General features: G+C 38.6%; 1 pseudogene; it reads right to left on the reverse strand.

Moving 5' to 3' along the window:
* Positions 1-5,272: 5,272 nt before the first annotated feature.
* Positions 5,273-20,656, reverse strand: part of LOC122693156 — a 32,820-nt pseudogene continuing 17,436 nt past the window's right edge.

Genomic DNA, 20,656 nt, shown 5'->3' on the forward strand with positions numbered 1-20,656 from the left:
TTTTGATGATGGTCATTCTGACTGGTATGAGGTGATACCTCATTGTTAGTTTTGATTTGTATTTCTCTAGATGGACAGGGAGGCCTGGTGTGCTGCGATTCATGGGGTCGCAAAGAGTTGGACACGACTGAGCGACTGAACTGAACTGAACTGAATATTTAGTGATGTGGAATATCTTTTCATGTGCTTATTGGCCATCTGTATGTCTTCTTTGGAGAAATATCTGTTTACGTCTTCTGCCCATTTTCTGGTTGGGCATTTTGTTTTCCTAATATTGAACTGTATGAGCTATTTGTATGTCCTGTAGATAATCTTTTATCAGTTGTTTTGTTCTGTAAGGATCTTTCTGTACATGGATTTTATTATGTTTATAGCAACAAAAAGAAAATAATAATAATCAGTGCAGAGTTATTTAGTAACTATATCAAATCTGAATAAGATGCATATTAATTTAATGAGAAAAAAAGGCCATTATATTTTTAAGTTCAGGAATTTATATAAATTATAAAAATACATTAATGTGTATAATAGCTAACACACTTTATGGTAAACAACTATACCAGTAAACCATGCATACATAATGTGTACATTTTAATGTATATCCATATGAGAATTCATGAAAGTATGAAAAAGTACACCTCATGCTGTTATTGGTTAATTCAATATGGTGGAAGTAGATTAAGAACACGTGCCTTATACTTTAAATTGATTTGTCAGCTTAAATAAGCATTTCTACTTTCATAATTTATATAGGTAATAGATTTTTTAAAATAAAATATAAAATTTTAATGGAATAAATGGAATAGTCAGCTTTTACAAAAAAATATTTTGAAATTCTTTTCTGTATTTTCTGGCTTCAGACTAAATTTCCAATGCTGCTTTTTCAAACTCACTTTCATCGTAAATTGTTTATTTGAATATTTCTCCGATCCATGGTATCACAATTCTAATTAAAGGTTAAAATAACTGAAGTGCAGTTTGTGCTCCACAGAGCCCTAATATGGCTTAGAATATGTAGCAATTTGGCAGATGAAGCAAACACAAACCTACTTTCTTTTTAAGAAATGAGAATTGTATCACTTCAGTAGAAGACATTTTTCTTTCAAGTTTCTCTGCTTTTTCTGAATATTACAAAACATTGCAACATAATCAAATAACCAAACAGTGCTTATTTATCTTTTTAATATAGCAGTGCTCTGCCAGCCAGTGTACCAAAGAAATTAAGCAGCAATTATCACTTTATCCCTGCTGCTCAGAAACTAATAACAACACATTAATAATGAAATATAGTTAAATATAAAGGGTCATGTAACAAGATGAAGCAATACAAGAAGTAAACACTATACAATTAAATACAGACCTTCATAGATTCTCATCACTGAGACTGGTATGGCTGTAAGAAGAGCCAGAATTATGATTAGGAAAAAGAGAATGAGTGAAGTTAAAATACAGCAAAGATATCTAGACTGTAGAGAGATGTGTTAGGATCTTATATTAATTGATTCTTACATAAGGAATAGGCTGAATATGTCAATTCTAAGATATAAAACAAGTTCAGTTCAGTTGAGTTGCTCAGTCACATCCAACTCTTTGCGACCCCGTGGACGGCAGCCCACCAGGCCTCTCTGTCCATCACCAACTCTTGGAGTTTACTCAAACTCATGTCCACTGAGTGGGTGACACCATCCAACCATCTCATCCTCTGTTGTCCCCTTTTCCTCCTGTCTTCAATCTTTCCCAGCATCAGAGTCTTTTCAAATGAGTCAGTTCTTCACATCAGATGGCCGAAGGACTTTCAGCTTCATCATTAGTCCTTCCAATGAATATTCAGGACTGATTTCCTTTAGGATGGACTAGTTGGATCAGTCCAAGGCACTCTCAAGAGTCTTCTCCAATACTGCTGTTCAAAAGCATCAATTCTTCAGTGCTCAGCTTTCTTTATAGTCCAACTCTGACATCCATACGGGATTACTGGAAAAACAATGACCTTGACTAGATGGACCTCTGTTGGCAAAGTAATGTCTCTGCTTTTTAATATGCTGTCTACGTTGGTCATAACTTTCCTTCCAAGAAGTAAACGACTTTTAATTTCAAGGATGCCATCACCATCTGCAGTGATTTTGGAGCCCCCAAAAATAAAGTCAGCCACTGTTTCCTCATCTATTTGCCATGAAGTGATGGGACCGGATGCCATGATCTTAGTTTTCTGAATGTTAAGCTTTAAGCCAACTTTTTCACTCTCCTCTTTCACTTTCATTAGGATGGCCTTTAGTTCTTTACTTTCTGCCATATAAGGGTGGTGTCATCTGCATATCTGAGGTTATTGATATTTCTCCCAGCAATCTTGAATCCAGCTTGTGCTTGATCCAGCCGAGTGTTTCTCATATGTACTCTGCATATAAGTTAAATAAGCAGGGTGACAATATACAGCCTTGGCGTACTCCTTTCCTGATTTGGAACCAGTCTGTTGTGCCATGTCCAGTTCTAACTGTTTCTTCCTGACCTGCATACAGATTTCTCAAGTGGCAGGTCAGCTGTTCTGGTATTCCCATATCTTTCAGAATTTTCCATAGTTTATTGTGATCCACATAGTCAAAGGCTTTCGCATGGTCAATAAAGCAGAAATAGATGTTTTCTGGAACTCTCTTGATTTTTTGATGATCCAGTAGATGTTGGCAATTTGACCTCTGGTTCCTCTGCCTTGCCTAACACCAGTTTGAATATCTGGGAGTTCACAGTTCACGTATTGTTGAAGCCTGGCTTGGAGAATTTTGTGCATTACTTAACTAGCATGTGAGATGAGTGCAATTGTGCAGTAGTTTGAGCATTCTTTGGCATTGCCTTTCTTTGGGATTGGAATGAAAACTTACCTTTTCCAGTCCTAGGCCACTGCTGAGTTTTCCAAATTTGCTGCCATATTGAGTGCAGCACCTTCACAGCATCATCTTTCAGGATTTGAAATAGCTCAACTGGAATTCCATCACCCCCATAAACTTTGTTCGTAGTGATGCTTCCTAAGACCCACTTGACTTTGCATTCCAGGATGTCTGGCTCTAGATGAGTGATCATACCATCATGATTATCTGGGTCATGAAGATCTTTTTTGTACAGTTCTTCTGTGTATTCTTGCCGCCTCTTCTTGATATCTTCTGCTTCTGTTAGGTCCATACCATTGCTGTCCTTTATTGTGCCCATCTTTGCCTGAAATGTTCCCTTGTTATCTCTAATTTTTTTGAAGAGATCTCTAGTCTTTCCCATTCTGTTGTTTTCCTCTATTTCTTTGCATTGATCACTGAGGAAGGCTTTCTTATCTCTCCTTGCTATTCTTCGGAACTCTGCATTCAAGTGGGTGTATCTTTCCTTTTCTCCTTTGCCTTTTGCTTCTTTTCTTTTCACAGCTATTTGTAAAGCCTCCTCAGATAGCCATTTTGCTTTTTTGCATTTCTTTTTCTTGAGGATGGTCTCGATCCTTGTCTCCTATGCAGTATCACAAACCTCCATCCATAGTTCATCAGGCACTCTGTCTATCAGATCTAGTCCCTTAAATCTACTCTCAGTTTCACTGTATATTCGTAAGGGATTTGATTTAGGTCATATCTGAATGGTCTAGTGGTTTTCCCTACTTTCTTCAATTTAAGTCTGAATTTGACAGTAAGAAGTTTATAATCTGAGCCACAGTCACCTCCTGGTCTTGATTTGCTGACTCTATAGAGCTTCTCCATCTTTAGCTGCAAAGAATATAATCAATCTGATTTCGGTGTTGGCCTTGATTCATGGACCTATCATTCCAGGTTCCTATGCAATATTGCAGCATCGGACCTTGCTTCGATCACCAGTCACATCCACAACTGGGTGTTGTTTTTGCTTTGGCTCCATCTCTTCATTTGTCTGGAGTTATTTCTTTACTGATCTCCAGTAGCATGTTGGGCACGTACCAATCTGGGAAGTTCGTCTTTCAGTATCCTATCTTTTTCCCTTTTCATACTATTCATGGGGTTCTCAAGGCAAGAATACTGGTTTGCCATTCTCTTCTCCAGTGGACCACATTGTGTCAGTACTCTCCACCCTGACCCGTCCATCTTAGTTGGCCCTCCATGGCATGGGTCATAGCTTCATTGAGTCAGACAAGGCTGTGGTTCATGTGATCAGATTGGTTAGTTTTCTGTGAGTGTGGTTTTCAGTCTGTCTGCCCTCTGATGGAGAAGGATAAGAGGCTTATGGAAGCTTCCTGATGGGAGAGACTAACTGAGGGGGAAACTGGGTTTTGTTCTGATGGGCGGGGCCATGCTCAGTAAATCTTTAATCCAATTTTCTGTTGATGGCTGAAGCTATGTCCCCTCCCAGATATTTACCTGGGGCCAAACTATGGTGGAGGTAATGAAGATAACAGTGACCTCCTTCAAATGATCCCATGCGTGTGCTGGTACACTCAGTGCCCAGCCCTGCAGCAGGCCACCACCGACCCACGCCTCTGCTGGAGACTCCTGCACACTCACAGGCCAGTCTGGGTCAGTCTCTTGTTGGGTGGCTGCCCCTTTCTCCTGGGTCCTGGTGCACAAGGTTCTGTTTGTGCTCTCCAAGGGTTTATTTCCTGGTCCTAGGTAAGTTCTGGCAGTTTTATGGTGGGGTTAATGGTGACCTCCTCCAAGAGGGCTTACGCCATACCCACGTCTGCTGTGCCCAGGGCCCCTGCCCCTGCGGCAGTCCACTGCTGACCCGGACCTCACAGGAGACGCTCACACACAGTTCTGTCTCAGTCTCTGTGGGGTCCCTGGGTCCTGGTGCGCACAAGGTTTGCTTGAGCCCTCTGAGCGTCTCTGGAAGGATTGGGCTTTGATTCTTAATGCGAATTCACCCCTCCCACAGTCTTGCTGGGGCTTCTCCTTTGCCCTTGGACATGACATATCTCCTCACAGCTGCTCCAGCACCTACCGTCTTAATGGGATTTCCCTGGCCTTGGATGTGGGGTATCTCCTCAGCACCGGTCCAGGGAAGCAGCAGCCAAGTGCAGCCACAGCTCCTGACCTTGGCCGTGGGGTATCTCCTCTCAGCTGCTGGCTCCAGGGCCTCGCTGGAGGTCATTTCAATCCCATGCAAACTCATCTACAGTTGGAGAAGGATGGGGCAGCAGACCTGACATGTGCAAGGCTCAGCAAAACAGTGTCTTCTGACTTTGCATACAGGGAATTTCAGCCAGGGTTTGGATGGCAGTATCCAGGGAAAACCAGTTACAGAAGAGGAATTCCTGTCCTCAGTGGGATGAACCTTGTGGTCATAGGTGTGTGGCACCTGCTCCGCGGGCAGAGGTGCCTGCTATCCTGCGCTCCTCGCTGCAAGGCTGAGGTTCCAACTGGAGGCTCTGGAACTGCTCCTGGGTTGCAGTCTTGGTGGATCTGGAAGGGATCTCTCCGGGTGGTGGTGGGCGCCGATGAGACGTAGTAGGAGAGTTGAAAAAAACTGCTCTGCCTGGGAGCTGGGCGGCCTGGCCCCCGCAGGACTCCCAACGCCCCGGGTTGGGCGCCCCTGGTGCTCCAACATGCTGAGGCCCCGCGCAGGTGCCCGGCCTAATGCCGCACAGACACTCCCGCCCTCGGGGAACGCAGGACGCCCTGGGGCAGCCCGGGACCGCTGAAGGCAGATCCACCCGCGCCGGGCACTCTGGGGGACACCGTGTCTGGAGGTGTGCTGGCAAATAACATACAAATAAATAAATAAATAAAAACTTCAAAAAGTAAATATACAAACAAAGCCTAGATTCTCTGCAGGACAGAGTCAAGTAAACAGAATTAACCATTGTCTAAAAGTGTCCTAGTTGCCCTAGATTTTGTAAGTGGATATGTCCACTGACTGCAAAAGAAGGTAAGGATAGGTAAAATCCATTCACTTGAGGTTAAAGGACATGGAACACTATGTTAAGTTAGACGAATAAGGTAGGATGGCAAAAATCCTAGTCACCTAGGGATTATTTGAAAAAATCCAAGACAAAATCCCACTGTTGGCATCCAGTCTCCATCAGTCTCATCTTTTTTGTTGTTGATGTTGTTTCAGTTTTTTGTGAGCAGAGCAGGATCATTGATTGCTTTTGTTCCTGATTGTCACTTTGAATGTGTTTGTGTAGCAGAAAGCCTTGATGTTAAAGATGGTGTCTCCCTCTAAAGCAAAGAACAGGCTTGCTTATTGTCTGGGATAATAAAGATAATAACTCTCATAAGCAGATCTGAAGACATACATATTCGCTATTTTTGAAACAGCTGTGTTCCGTAAACTTAGCATTCCTCTCTCTAAAGGACATCTACCAGGGTTTACTTGTGTTTCCCCTGGAACTTGAGACAAGGGAAACTGATACATATGGTCTGCTGCTTACTGTGCTCTGAGTAAAAAGTCCTTTATCTTTGACCCAGGAGTCTCCCGTCTTCCCCCAGCATCTATGAAATTTAGCAGGTTAACTTGTGAGCTTGCAGGTAGAGTAAAACTGCTTACTCTTCAGAGATTTTAGTAGTATTGGTTACAATGGGGCAATTACACAGACATAGATTTTTGGAAGAGGAAATATGAGGGCATCTTGGCACAAATAAGAGGATTCAATTGAAATTGATGGAAATCAGCAGTGAACATATTGTATTTTACAGAAGTATTTGTTTACAGTGGGTTGGAAACTTCAAAAAAAAGAGAAAGAGAAAAAAGCAGGGGGAAGGAAGGTAGAAAGGAACAGATGGAGGGAGAAAGAGTGGAGGGCCGTTTACTATTATGGTTTTTGAGTCACTTTAAAATACTTTAAGGAAGTATTTTGGATTCAAAAATCCATGTGGATTGTTATAACAAGAGGATTGTTTGGGTCTGATAAATCCAGTGCTATTGTAATTCTAGTTAATAAATATTTTGATATGCTTAATGTGTGTGGATTTAAAATTGTGTTTGCTTAAGATATTTTGATTCTACCAAGTAATAGATGTGCAAGTTCAGCTTTAGGCTTCTCATTATTTCTAGTTAACAGATGACCTAGATAATTCTTCCCAACAAAGTTTGACCTTTCATTTTAAAATGTATTAGCAAAGCCATTCAGTATCTTGGCATATCATTTCAAATCTATATGATTTGCAGGCAAGTATATTATGTGTGCATTTCTGTGATCTTTCTCTATAGAAAGTCCCAAATCAAGAGATTTATGGTAACTTTAGGATGATAATTTAAAATAAATGATAAGGAAATTCTGACTTACATATGTAGCTGTTATATGTGGAAAGCTTGTTAATGTAAGCAATATTATTATAATTTTGCAGACCTTCCTTGACTTTATTGGTTAAAGATTGAAAAATATCTCAAATGAGACATTTTGGTTTTTGTAGTGTTAAAGGCTACATTTTAAAGAGGTCTTAGCAAATTCTGTCAAAAAAGTAAAGTAGATGATTGAAAAAAACAACAATGAACACATCCATGTGCTAGGTTTCATACTGAATCTTTTCAAATTCTGTGACTTATTTGAGCTTACTTTATTTACTTTTTTTCTTTTGGATAAAACTCAAATTTTATATAATATAAAATGTGTGCATTACTGAATAGGAACAGATTTGGGAGGAAAACAGAAAAAAAAAAGGGTGGATTGGTCCTATATGTCTGAATTATCTTACCATATTCCTTTTCTTTTTCAATTTTTAATTTAATTTTTTATTTATTTATTTTTTAAATAAATTATTTATTTTATTTTTTAAATTTTATTTATTTATTTATATTGTAGTGGTTTTTGCCATACATTGATATGAATCAGCCATGGATTTACATGTGTTCCCCATCCCGATGCCCCCTCCCGCCTCCCTCTCCATCCCATCCCTCTGGGTCTTCCCAGTGCACCAGCCCTGAGCACTTGTCTCATGCATCCTGGGCTGGTGATCTGTTTCACCCTTGATAGTATACTTGTTTCAATGCTATTCTCTCAGAACATCCCACCCTCGCCTTCTCCCACAGAGTCTAAAAGTCTGTTCTATACATCTATGTCTCTTTTTCTGTTTTGCATATAGGGTTATTGTTACCATCTTTTTAAATTCCATATATATGTGTTAGTATGCTATAATGTTCTTTATCTTTCTGGCTTACTTCACTCTGTATAATGGGCTCCAGTTTCATCCATCTCATTAGAACTGATTCAAATGAATTCTTTTTGATGGCTGAGTAATATTCCATGGTGTATATGTACCACAGCTTCCTTATCCATTCGTCTGCTGATGGGCATCTAGGTTGCTTCCATGTCCTGGCTATTATAAACAGTGCTGTGATGAACACTGGGGTGCATGTGTCTCTTTCAGATCTGGTTTCCTCAGTGTGTATGCCCAGAAGTGGGATTGCTGAGTCATATGGCAGTTCTATTTCCAGTTTTTTAAGGAATCTCCACACTGTTCTCCATAGTGGCTGTACTAGTTTGCATTCCCACCAACAGTGTAAGAGGGTTCCCTTTTCTCCACACCCTCTCCAGCATTTATTGCTTGTAGACTTTTGGATAGCAGCCATTCTGACTGGCGTGTAAGGGTACCTCATTGTGGTTTTGATTTGTATTTCTCTGATAATGAGTGATGTCAAGCATCTTTTCATGTGTTTGTTAGCCATCTGTATGTCTTCTGTGGAGAAATGTCTGTTTATATCTTTGGCCCATTTTTTGATTGGGTCATTTATTTTTCTGGAATTGAGCTGCAGGAGTTGCTTGTATATTTTTGAGATTAATCCTTTGTCTGTTTCTTCATTTGCTATTATTTTCTCCCAATCTGAGGGCTGTCTTTTCACCTTGCTTATAGTTTCCTTTGTTGTGCAAAAGCTTTTAAGTTTAATTAGGTCCCATTTGTTTAGTTTTGCTTTTATTTCCAATATTCTGGGAGGTGGGTCATGAGCTTCCTTTTTTTAAAAGGTGTTCTTTGGTTAACATTTATTAGCCATACCCTGCTGATAACAAGAAATGGATTTAACAGGCAGCTGGGTGAGTGTGAATGTAGCATAGCTGAAATCACTGACTGGTGATCCAAAGACTAATTTTCCATAGCTCCACTACTTATTAAACATGTTACCAAATAAAATTTATATTAAAATTCTCTTTAAATTATTTTGTAATGTTATTGGGTTCCAGTATCATTGTGCACTGAAATATTGGTTGGTAATATGTGTATACATATATATGCATATTTCTATATATGTATTATATGTGTGTACATACACACACATACATGTATATAGTAAACGTTGTTGTTGTTGCTATTGTTCAGTTACTTAGTCATGTCTGACTCATTGTGACCCTATGGACTGCAACACTTCAGGCTTCCCTGTCCTTCACCATCCTTCACCATCCCCTGGAGTTTGCTCAAACTCATGTTAAACACACAAAATCATTAATTTGTGGAGCTCAGGATTCAACCCATCAGCACTGAACTGATCCTAATCCATAATCTTATACTGAAAAAAACTGAGTGACAAAGGAAATGTATTTGAAAACATAACTTAGATAAAAAATTATGATTTCTTAGTGTTGTTGGATTTATAGTACTGTTTATCAGTTCTGTCTGATCAGCATCAGGTCCTATACTCTTTAGAGACTTTTCCAAATGTTTGTTTCATTATTAAAAAAAATTCTGCAAATCTATCCACTTCATTCTTAAATCTGCATCTATAAAATACTTGCCTCTTCTAATATTCTATAGTGAAGACTGAGTTGTATATATGCTAGCCAGTTCCCAGCTCACATAAGGTATTCTATTTATCATATCCTCTTTTCCTATACTGAATTCACTACCTCTCTACCAGTTTCTCTTATACTGTAATCTGTTCAAATAGTCTTAAATTACCCTCCTTTAATGTCTCATGCCTTTTTACTTTCCATCTCAGGCACACAACTTGCAAGAATAATTCCCACTCATGACTCGTAGGTAACTGTGGTCTAGCATATATAGCAGCCCTAGTGGCAAAGGCACACGACAACCTGATTGCTGTTTCAGTGGGGTTCTATCTTTGTCTTACTTGAGCTTTCAAGAGTCTGACACTCTTTCTTTTTAAATATTCAGATTCCAAAACAGTATGTTCTCCCAATTCATACCTCTCTTTTTGTTCTCTTAATTAAAGAAAAGTTGATCCTCTTTTTCTTTCTCTTAGACATGAGTGTCCTTGTAACTGATCTTTTAGAATATTTTTTATTTAGCATTAACAACCCTTTTATAATTTTGATCCAACCTTTTCAATAATAGCTACTAAATCTTTTTATAACCCAGACCAGTCATATTGATGTTTATGGAGCTTAGTAGGTACATATTAAATAATTCATTAAATATTGACCTAAATTTCTGAGGAACATTTCAAGTATATCATTTTATGAATTCAACTAATCATATTTTCCCCAAATTTGTTATTTTCTTTCAGTGGATCTTTCTATTTCCCAAACAGGAACTTAAGAGTCATGCCAAAACCTTCCCCAGTTATTTTCCCTGTGTCAGGTTAATTATGGAGTCCTGTCGATGACTTATTGCTGTGTTTCAACTCTATTATTCTTTTCTTTTAAATGTTAACTTAATCTCTCATCAACTCTTTTGCAAATTATTATGTACCCTCCTGCTTCTAGTATTGCCCTTTTCTTCTTTATTCTTCATATTGCCATCTGAGTCTTTCCTTTACAATACAAACTTTAGCTTGATCCTCCTGCTTATAATGCTTATGACCCCTAATTTCTTATACTGTAAAGCCTAAGTTAGCTTACAAATCCTTTTTTCTTATGGTTCCTATGTAAATTTCTTGCTTCATCTCTTTTAAACTTATTTTATGTTTTAACAGAGTAGGTATTTTATATACCCATTCCTTTCAGCTAGGAATACTTTCTCACACACACACATGCATACACACTCACACACACACACACAACACACACAAACACACACACACACACTTTGTATTCCTCATCTGCCTGACAAGGATAGCTTGAAAAGCTTCTCTGTGTTCATACTTGGGGTCAATTACTACCATATCTGTGACAGTGCATGCATTGTGTTTCTTACTATTGAATTTATTCTGTTGAACTGTCACATATTTGTGTCCATATTTGTTGGATTACCATAGTGTTCTAGAAGCTTCTTCTTGCAAACAGCATCTTATTCTGTCATGCGTCTTCAGTGTCTGGCATGAAGGGACTCAAGAAATGTATGAATAAATAAGCATTTATGTTTGTGAGGAATGATATTTGGCTAATGTAGAAAGGTAATGAATCATCATCCAAATACGCGCTAATAACATTTCAAAAGAGTTGTGAGCATGCTACAAAGAACCTGAATTCTCTTTGCCTCCAAATTAGTGTGTATTCATACTTCCCAGCTGGCTCTGTCTTGTTATCTATGACAAAGATATCACATAAAAATCTCTCTAAATTCAAATATAATCCTCCGGATATAGATATCACTGAACATATAGACAATCTCCATACTATAAAAGTGTTCTACTAATTTTTTTTCTCTGAATTCAGCCATTTAGAACTAAGGAGCTCTTTTCTATGAAAGTACTATTGTGAGCTGTTTATTTTTCCAAGCTGGTCTCAAAAATCTATTCTACCCATAAAATATCTGATTATAATGGTGAGCTCTTTTTCAATTGTACTTAACCATTATTCTACAACGAGTGTGTTCAAAAACATACATTATCCACTTTTGAAGACTTTCCATCTTCCACCAAAGTGTTCTTTAATCAAAATACTGAATCTTAGGCAAGAAACAGGATGTGGATTTGAGGTTTTTATGTTTCAATAGGTTATCTACATTTTTGTAATAGTGTTTTCATGCACTTGAAAATGTAACCATCTAGTCTTCCTGCACACAGTGGTAGACGCTATAACACAAAGATCTAAGACACTGGCTAGGTTTTAAGAACATTAGAGAAAATAGGGAACTCAGTATCCCCACTTGCCTATCACATAAAAAACTCAATAATGATAAATGTGGCTGGAGAGATATGAGCTTTTGAATATCATGCTAAGAGGTTTACTCTTAAGTAAGATGCACTAAGATGTCATTGAAAGCTTTGAACACACTTTAGGTAGTTTAGGAAGTTTGGGATTGACATGTACACACTGCTGTATTTAAAATGTATAACCAACAAGGACCTCCTGTATAGCACAGGGAACTCTGCTCAAGATTATGCAGCAACCTAAATGGGAAAATAATTTGAAAAAGAATAGATACATATATATGTATAACTGAGTCATTTTCCTGTATACCTGAAACTCACACAGCATTGTTAATCAACTATACTCCAATATAAGATAAAAAGTTAAAAAAAGAGAACACTGGCATAAATTGATAATTATAAAACAATCTGCTTATATGAATATATAATTTGTATGACAATTATATCATAAAGGAGGAAGAAATAAAGGGAGCTATATTGAAGCCAAAAAAAAAGAAAATCCTTTGGACATTTACTTTAGGAAGTTTAGGAAGCAATAGGTTTGAAAGCTTAGTAGGGAGAATGACTGTTAGAGGACCAGTTATGCTGCTGCAGTAGTTCAATCTTTTTCCTTAAAATTGAAGAACTGGAAGCAAATGTCTCCAATATCAAAATAAAAGCTTATGTGGGCGCAAAAGTGCTCTGTGAAACTTTATGTGTAATGGTTTCATAAGATGAATGTTACTGGTTCTTAAAACGTCAACACTCTCAGGAATTACTACATATAAGATATGCAAGAAAGTGCAAATAGTTCACATTGCTGCTGCTGCTGCTAAGTCGCTTCAGTTGTGTCCGACTCTGTGCGACCCCATAGATAGCAGCCCACCAGGCTCCCCTGTCCCTGGGATTCTCCAGGCAAGAACACTGGAGTGGGTTGCCATTTCCTTCTCCAATGCATGAAAGTGAGAAGTGAAAGTGAAGTCGCTCAGTCGTATCCGACTCTTAGCAACCCCATGGACTGCAGCCTACCAGGGTCCTCCGTCCATGGGATTTTCCAGGCAAGAGTACTGGAGTGGGGTGCCATTGCCTTCTCCTATAGTTCACATTAGGTACCTTTATATTAGGCTCCTAAAAACAAATTACTATCATTTGAGAAAATATCTCCTTTTCTTGGTCTTTCACAATGACGTATAATCAGGTTGCATGGAAATGTGCACCATGAGGATGAAAATGCTTTGAAAAAGTATGTGATTTCCCATCTGTTATACAGAAAGCATGGGTGATTGCACAAAGTATTATAGGTATGTCAGTTCTGAAAGTCTGAAAATAATGCTACCAAATAATAAAAAAATTAACAAAAAAAGTAAATTTCAAAAAATGGAAACAGATGCTTAAGTAAATTCTGATATTAAGCATCTCAGGGCACATCTAACTTTTTGGATCACTGAGATCCCAATCTGAAGTAGCTGCTTACAAGAAAATACTAAGCTCTATGAAGAAATGTGATAATTAAAGAATGTTGTGGCAACATGTAAGCCATCACACTCTGGCATTTTCCTTTCCAAGATTCCACAGCAGAAGAAATTTATGCATGTTGGTTTATGGCATCTATCTTTTTCTATCAAAAAGGGGAAAAATATTTGGCATATTATTTTTTCTTTTTACATACATATATACACACACAAGAAAAATGCCACCATTTATACTAGAAAGCTGTATTATACATAAGATACGTATTTTAAAATCCAACTGAAACTTTTGAAGGGAAGTTTCTTTTGACACTGAGAAAACTCCCTGAATATGATGAGCTTACTAAGTCTCCCTTTCTTTGCAAGTTGAAAGCTATAGAATTTTAGATACTGAATCCTTGGTAAGCTATGTCATTTTGATGTCTGCTTTTCCTTTCAGGCCTTTGACTAGATAGTTAAGCCATTGTTTACTGCCCAAAACCTGCACATATTCTTATCTCAAGCCACTTTTTCTTCTACATAAAGTAGGTGGCCAGGTACCCTACTCACAGTTCAGCCCACTGGGAAGGTATTGTCTGAATATCTTCCAGAATCACCCCTGAATGTGACTGTCATGTAGCTCCCGTCCATTCTTCACATTTGCTTTTAAATAAAAATGACCTCTCTATCCATAAATTGGAAATTGTGAAGTTTCCATCTCTGTTAGCTACTGGTATGGACTTCTTACCTCCAATATGTAGAAAAGTCTCTGGTGCTACTCTGGTGGGTGACCTGGGGTGTCTGGAATCCTGTTCACTCAGGTCATCTATGTCTACCCTTCTTGCTAAATCTCAAATATAGTATTTATGTTTAGGATGAACAGCTCTTTGGCTTTGCCCAACTTTAATGACTTGAGGATATGAGCAGCTGTGTGAGCTGCTATAACAAAATAATACTGACTGGGTAGCTTATAAACAACAGAAATTTATTTCTCATAGATCTGGAGACTGGAAGTCTGAGATCAGGTTGCCAACATGGTTGGGCGAGGACTCTCTTCCAGATTATGAATTCTCTTCATAACCTTGCATGGTAAAAGGGACTGGGATCTCTCCGAAGCCTCTTTTATAAGATCACTAATCCCATTCATGAGGGTTCCACCCTCATGACGTAGCCGCCTCCCGAAAGCTTCACCTTGTAGTGTCATAGCCTTCAGGAGTTAAGACTGTGACATATGGATTTGGGGGAGACACAAACATTCAGACCATAGCAGAGAGTCTGACAGAAGTCATATTATAGGAGCCAGGAGCCGTCCTGTCAATTGGTGGCCTATCATCCAGTGATCCATCTTTCCAAAATCCCAGCAACATGCCAAGAACTGTTCCTAGAAAGGTATGCATGTATCTGCTGAGGATGGTTTGACTTAGTTCCAGAATCCCAGGGGACTTTGTTGTCATTCTTTTCACAGGGACTTGACAAATATTACATACTGTATATTTTCCAGTCACTGACATCTCTAGCACCACAAGGCTTAAGGTGTCACATTGCCCCAGTGGAAGAACAGCTTGCTTTATACTTAAGACCTGCTGTACACTCCTTTTGTGCTTCAGATGCTACTCAAACTGGGTAGCCTCTGGCATTCAAATCTGTGTCACCCAGCATGTCAGACAGGAGCAGTATTCCCAGGTCTAATATGTTGCCTCAAGAACTCAAAGAGGCTATCAAGAACTGTGTTTCATTCATTTTGGGTATGGGTTGACATGACCCTGAATAAAAGCTGACTGAAGTGGAAGGTCACTGAATCTTAATAGCATTTGTCCTCCACAGTCTGGGCATATATGTGATACACCAATTTAGCTACCACTTGCTCATCCAGATGTCATTGCTTTAATGGATCAGAGTGATACACTGTGGACTAAGGTGGCCCATTGTGAACTGGGCTTCAGCCAGAACTTCACTTATGACCTGGCCCCCAAAGCTTCTTTCTAAGAGTGTGATCATGATGATACTTCATGTTTCCAGGTATCAGCTTCACCTTAGTCTTTATGTCCAATAAGCATCAAAATGTGTAAGAGCCACGTTCTCCAGTGTCCCTGAGTAAACTGGCTATCATTTCCTTTGGGCAAGGCCTGGAGGAAATCATTACTATCTATAGTCACCACAGTGTTGTAAGGTCCTCTGTATTAGAAACCTAGAAATCAGTTCAGTCAGTAGAATTCAAGTTTAAAAATTGGCTCAGGGTGGAAACCTATGCAGAAAATCACATTTTAAGTATCTAGCTTCTCTAATTCTTGCCTTATTCTAGGTCTAGATGTTAAGTAATATCTTTTTTGGCTGCCCATCTATTTTGTTCCCCAAAACGCTATGTTCTGTGAACCATTTCCACAGTTCTTTGCAAGTCAGTCCTTTTTCTATCCCTCCAATCTTACTGCTTGTTAAGACAATTTTAGACCCTGATCTATTTTGTGGTTAAGTGTGGTTAAGGAAAATAAATCAGTTTCTTGAAGAGATATCTGTACTCCTATGTTCATAGCAGCATTATTCACTATAGCCGAGGTATCGAAACAACTTATTCTCTATTGATTGGTGAGTGGATAAAGAAAATGGCATATAGATACAATGAAACACTATTCAACATTGAAAAAAAGAAGGAAATTCTATCACTTACAACAACACAAATGGACTGTAAGGGCATTATACTAAGTGAAATAGGCCAGACATGGAAAGATAAATACTATATAGTGTCACTTATATGTGGAATCTGAGGGGGAAAGAGTGTCAAATTTATAGAAACAGAGAATAGAAAAGTGGTTACTAGTGGCTTGGGGAAAGTAGGAAAGTGAAAGTATTAGTCACTAGTCATGTCCAACTCTTTGCAACTGCATGGACTCTAGCCTGCCAGACTCCTCTGTCCATGGGTTTCTCCAGGTAAGAATACTGGAATGGATCACCATGCCCTCCTACAGGGGGTCTTCCCAACCTGGGGATAAAACCTGTGTCCCTACATCTCCTACATTGGCATATGGGTTCTTTTACCACTAGTACCACCTGGGAAGCCCAGGGGAAGTAGGAGAGGTTGGTAAAAAGGTACAAATTTTTTCAGTTATAAGTTGAATAACATTGTGTGTATAATTGATTACACTGTGTTATATAGGTACTTAAGTAAAGAATCCTCTCACAATGTCTATATATGTCAAATCATCAAATCATCATGTCATGCACTTTAAATATCTTACAATTTTGTCAGTTATATCTCAGTAAAACTGGGAAAAACCATGATTAAAATAAGTACCACAGTCACTATAGAGAAAAATATGGAGATTCCTTAAAAAACTAAAAACAGAGCTACCAAGAACCTGCCATCCAACTCTTGGGCATGATCTGAAAAGATACATGCACACCCATGTTCACTGCAGCACTACTTACAATAGCAAAGACATGGAAGCAGCCTAAATGTCTATCAACAGGAATGGGTAAAGAAGATCTTGTACATTTATACAATGAAATATTCTTCAGCCATTAAAAAGAATGAAATAATGCCCTTCCAACAACAGGAATGGATCTAGAGATTGTCCTACTGAGTGAAGAGAGTCAGGCTGAGACGGAAAAATATCATATGACATCCCTCACATTTGGAATCTGAAAAGAAATGATACAAAAGAACTTAAAGCAGAAATTCATAGACTTAGAGGATAAACTTATGGTTGCCTGTACACACTGCTATGTTTAAAATGGATAACCAACAAAGCTCATGGAACTCTGCTCAGTGTTATGTGGCAGCCTGGCTGGGAGGAGAGTTTGGGGGAGATCGAGTCCCTTTGCTGTTCAGCTGAAACTATCACAACATTGTTGGCTATACTCCAGTATAAAATAAAAAGATTTTTAAAAATCTAAGAAAATTAATAAGGCAAGGACTTCCCTGATGGTTTAGATTCCCTGGTGGCTAAGATGGTAAAGAATTCATCTGCAGTGCTAGTGACCCGGGTTCAGTCCCTGGGTTCTTCCCTCCAGGAAGATTCCCTGGAGGAGGGCATGGCTACCCACTCCTGTAATGCCTGGAGAATCCACATAGGAAGAGGACCTGGCGGGCTACAGTCCATGGGGTCACAGAGAGTTGGACATAACTGAGCGACTAAGCACATCACACTCCCTGGTGGTTCAGATGGTAAAGAATCTGCTTGCAATGCAGGAGACCTGGGCTCAATCTCTGGCTCAGGAAGATCCTCTGGAGAAGGGAATGGCTACCCACTCCAGTATGCTTGCTGGAGAATTCCATGAACAGAGGATCCTGGCAGGCTACAGTCCATATGGTTGCTAAGAGTTGGACATGACTGAGCAACTAACACTTATCACTTCTCAAGTACCGGTAAATGTCAAAGTAAAAGCAAAACATGAAAAACTGTGATCTAGGTGTTTTTGTTAATAATACTCTCTTTCATTCTCGAGTCTACATTGCATGATAAATTTTCTGGTCATCCTGATTAGAACACATAACAGATATATACTCTTAATTCTGTCAGTGATAAAGCTATATAATTTATTGAACATTCTATGCCAGGAATAAACCTTTATCTTATTTAATCCAATAAATTATCATCTTTCATTTCAAAAATGAGGAAATTAAGTCTAAGAGGAATAAATAAATTGCCAGAAATTGTCTAGCTGATAAGGAGTAGAAGCAGAATGTGAAACCAAATGAGTCTGATTTCATAGCTTCTATATTCTATTCATCTCTGTTGACATGTTCTTATAATAATTCACTGAAAATAGTATTATTTCTATCACTGATTTCACTGGGGCTTAGTTTCCTCATCTCTAAAAGGAAGAGACTGTATGATTTCAAATGTTTCTTTTAAATCTAAAATTCTATGACCTAAATTCAGTCAGTTCAGTTGCTCATTCATGTCTGACTCTGTAACCCCATGGACTGCAGTATGCCAGGCTTCCCCGTCCATCATCAACTCCCAGACCTACTCAAATTCATGTCCGTCACATCGGTGATGCCATCCAACCATCTCATCCTCTGTCGTCCCCTTCTCCTTGCACCTTCAGTCTTTCCCAGCATCAGGGTCTTTTCAGATGAGTTGGTTCTTCGCATCATGTGGCCAAAGTGTTGGAATTTCGGCTTCAGCATCAGTTCTTCCAGTGACTATTCAGGACTGATTTCCTTTAGGATTGACTGGTTGGATCGCCTTGCAGTCCAGGGGACTCTCAAGAGTCTTCTCCAACACCACAGTTCAAAAGCGTCAATTCTTTGGCACTCAGCTTTCTTTATAGTCCAACTCTCACATCCATACATGACCACTGGAAAAACCATAGTTTTGACTAGATGGACCTTTGTTGGTATAGCAATGTCTCTGCTTATTAATATGCTGTCTAGGTTGCTTGTAGCTTTTCTTCCAGGGAGCAAGCATCATTTAATTTCATGGCTGCAGTCACCATCTACAGTGATTTTGGTGTCCCCCAAAATAACATCTGTCACTGTTTCCATTGTTTCCCCATCTATTTGCCATGAAGTGATGGGGCCGGATGCCATGATCATAGTTTTCTGAATGTTGAGCTTTAAGCCAGCTTTTTCACTCTCCTCTTTCACATTCATCAGGAGGCTCTTTAGTTCTTCTTCTCTTTCTGCCATAAGGGTGGTGTCATCTGCATATCTGCGGTTATTGATATTTCTCCCGGCAATCTTGATTCCAGCTTGTGTTTCATCTAGCCGAGCATTTTTCATGATGTACTCTGCATATAAGTTAAATAAGCAGGGTGACAATATACAGCCTTGATATACTCTTTTCACAATTTGGAACCAGTCTGTTGTTCCATGTCCAGTTCTAATTGCTGCTTCTTGATCTTCATACAGATTTATCAGGAGGCAGATCAGCTGGTCTGGTATTCCCAAGTCTTTAAGAATTTTCCACAGTTTGTTGTGATCCACACAGTCAAAGGCTTTGAATTAGTCAGTAAAGCAAAAGTGGATGATCTAAATTAAGAACTTGGCTTAATACTGTGGCTATCAATGAAGTCGATGTGGCCTGAATTTTGCCAGCACAGCAGAAATATAACCAATTAAAAATAAAGTTGTATAGGATTCTTTTAAAATAAGCTGCCAAATTTCCTGGAAAGTTCTATTATTTCTTGAAAAATGATGTTTCTGAAGGGGTAGCACCTTAGAGATAAGTTAATATTGTTCAACGATATCAAATGTTGAGGCACAGCCATTCTTTTTTTAATTTTTATTTTTAACATAGTTTCAACAATCAAATGATCTATAAAACCTATTTAAAGCAGTGGCAGTCATATGCCCTTATCCCATTCTTTCAGCTCTTTCTTTAGATATTTATCTTCATATCTATAAATAATACACTTACAGTGCTACTCTGAATTTTTTAAGCCAATATATATTGGCTTCCTCCTATGAAAACTAAAGACTAATTTCTCTCTTGTTCTCCATGTTTCAAATCACTGTCTGTGTGCACTTAGACACCCAATCACACACTTCAAGCTTCTCCTCACCTTCTCAAAATATGTTTATATTTAACTGTAAAAATGTAGTTAGTATTTGTGGCTTTAATTATGACAAATAAAGTTTGAAGGCTAGTCACAGTTTAGCCTTACTGTGTGTATCAGGATGGTGTTTATATTCTCATAAAGTTTTCTTCACAGTCTGAGAATTTATCACTGACTTATTCCAAAATCTCTTCAACCTGTCCTTACTTCAAACATTCAAACACATCAGATCATTGGCTGATTTGATCTCTTAGAGAAATCTAAGGGTGGCTAAAATTCTCCGATCTGGGCTCACTGCTTTTGAGGCTTGTGACTCAGTTGTCCCACTTAGAGCACCTTTCTCTCTCCTCCTTGAGAGTTCCTTCTCCTATTTTTGCACTAAATTTTCTCCTTAGGCTACATGGCTTTCTTTTTTCTCTCTGAATTTCCTTCTTTATTTTGGTGGAGTTCCTCAACCAGTCATGTCCTGAGAAAAGAGACGGTGAAGATCATTTTGAGGTTCTGCATGTCTGGAAAAAAAAAAAAAAAAAGATTTTCTACCATCATATTTGTTTGATAGTTGATTGAATATACAATTTTATTTTAGAAACATTTCCTTCAGGACTTTGAAGGTGTTGCTTTTTATTTTCTCCTTGCTGCCTGTGCCACTGTTGAGTTACTTGTGGCCATTTTGATTCCTGATCTTTTTCGTGTGACCTCTACCTTCTTTCTCTCTGAAGCTTTTAGTAGCTTCTCTTTGTCAAACTTCAGTTTTCAAGCATTTTAATGTGATATGCTTTGGTAGAGGTGGTACTGGGCAGCAGGTGATTTCT

Source organism: Cervus elaphus, chromosome 5 (genome assembly GCF_910594005.1).
Source record: "Cervus elaphus chromosome 5, mCerEla1.1, whole genome shotgun sequence".
Lineage (NCBI taxonomy): Eukaryota > Metazoa > Chordata > Mammalia > Artiodactyla > Cervidae > Cervus > Cervus elaphus.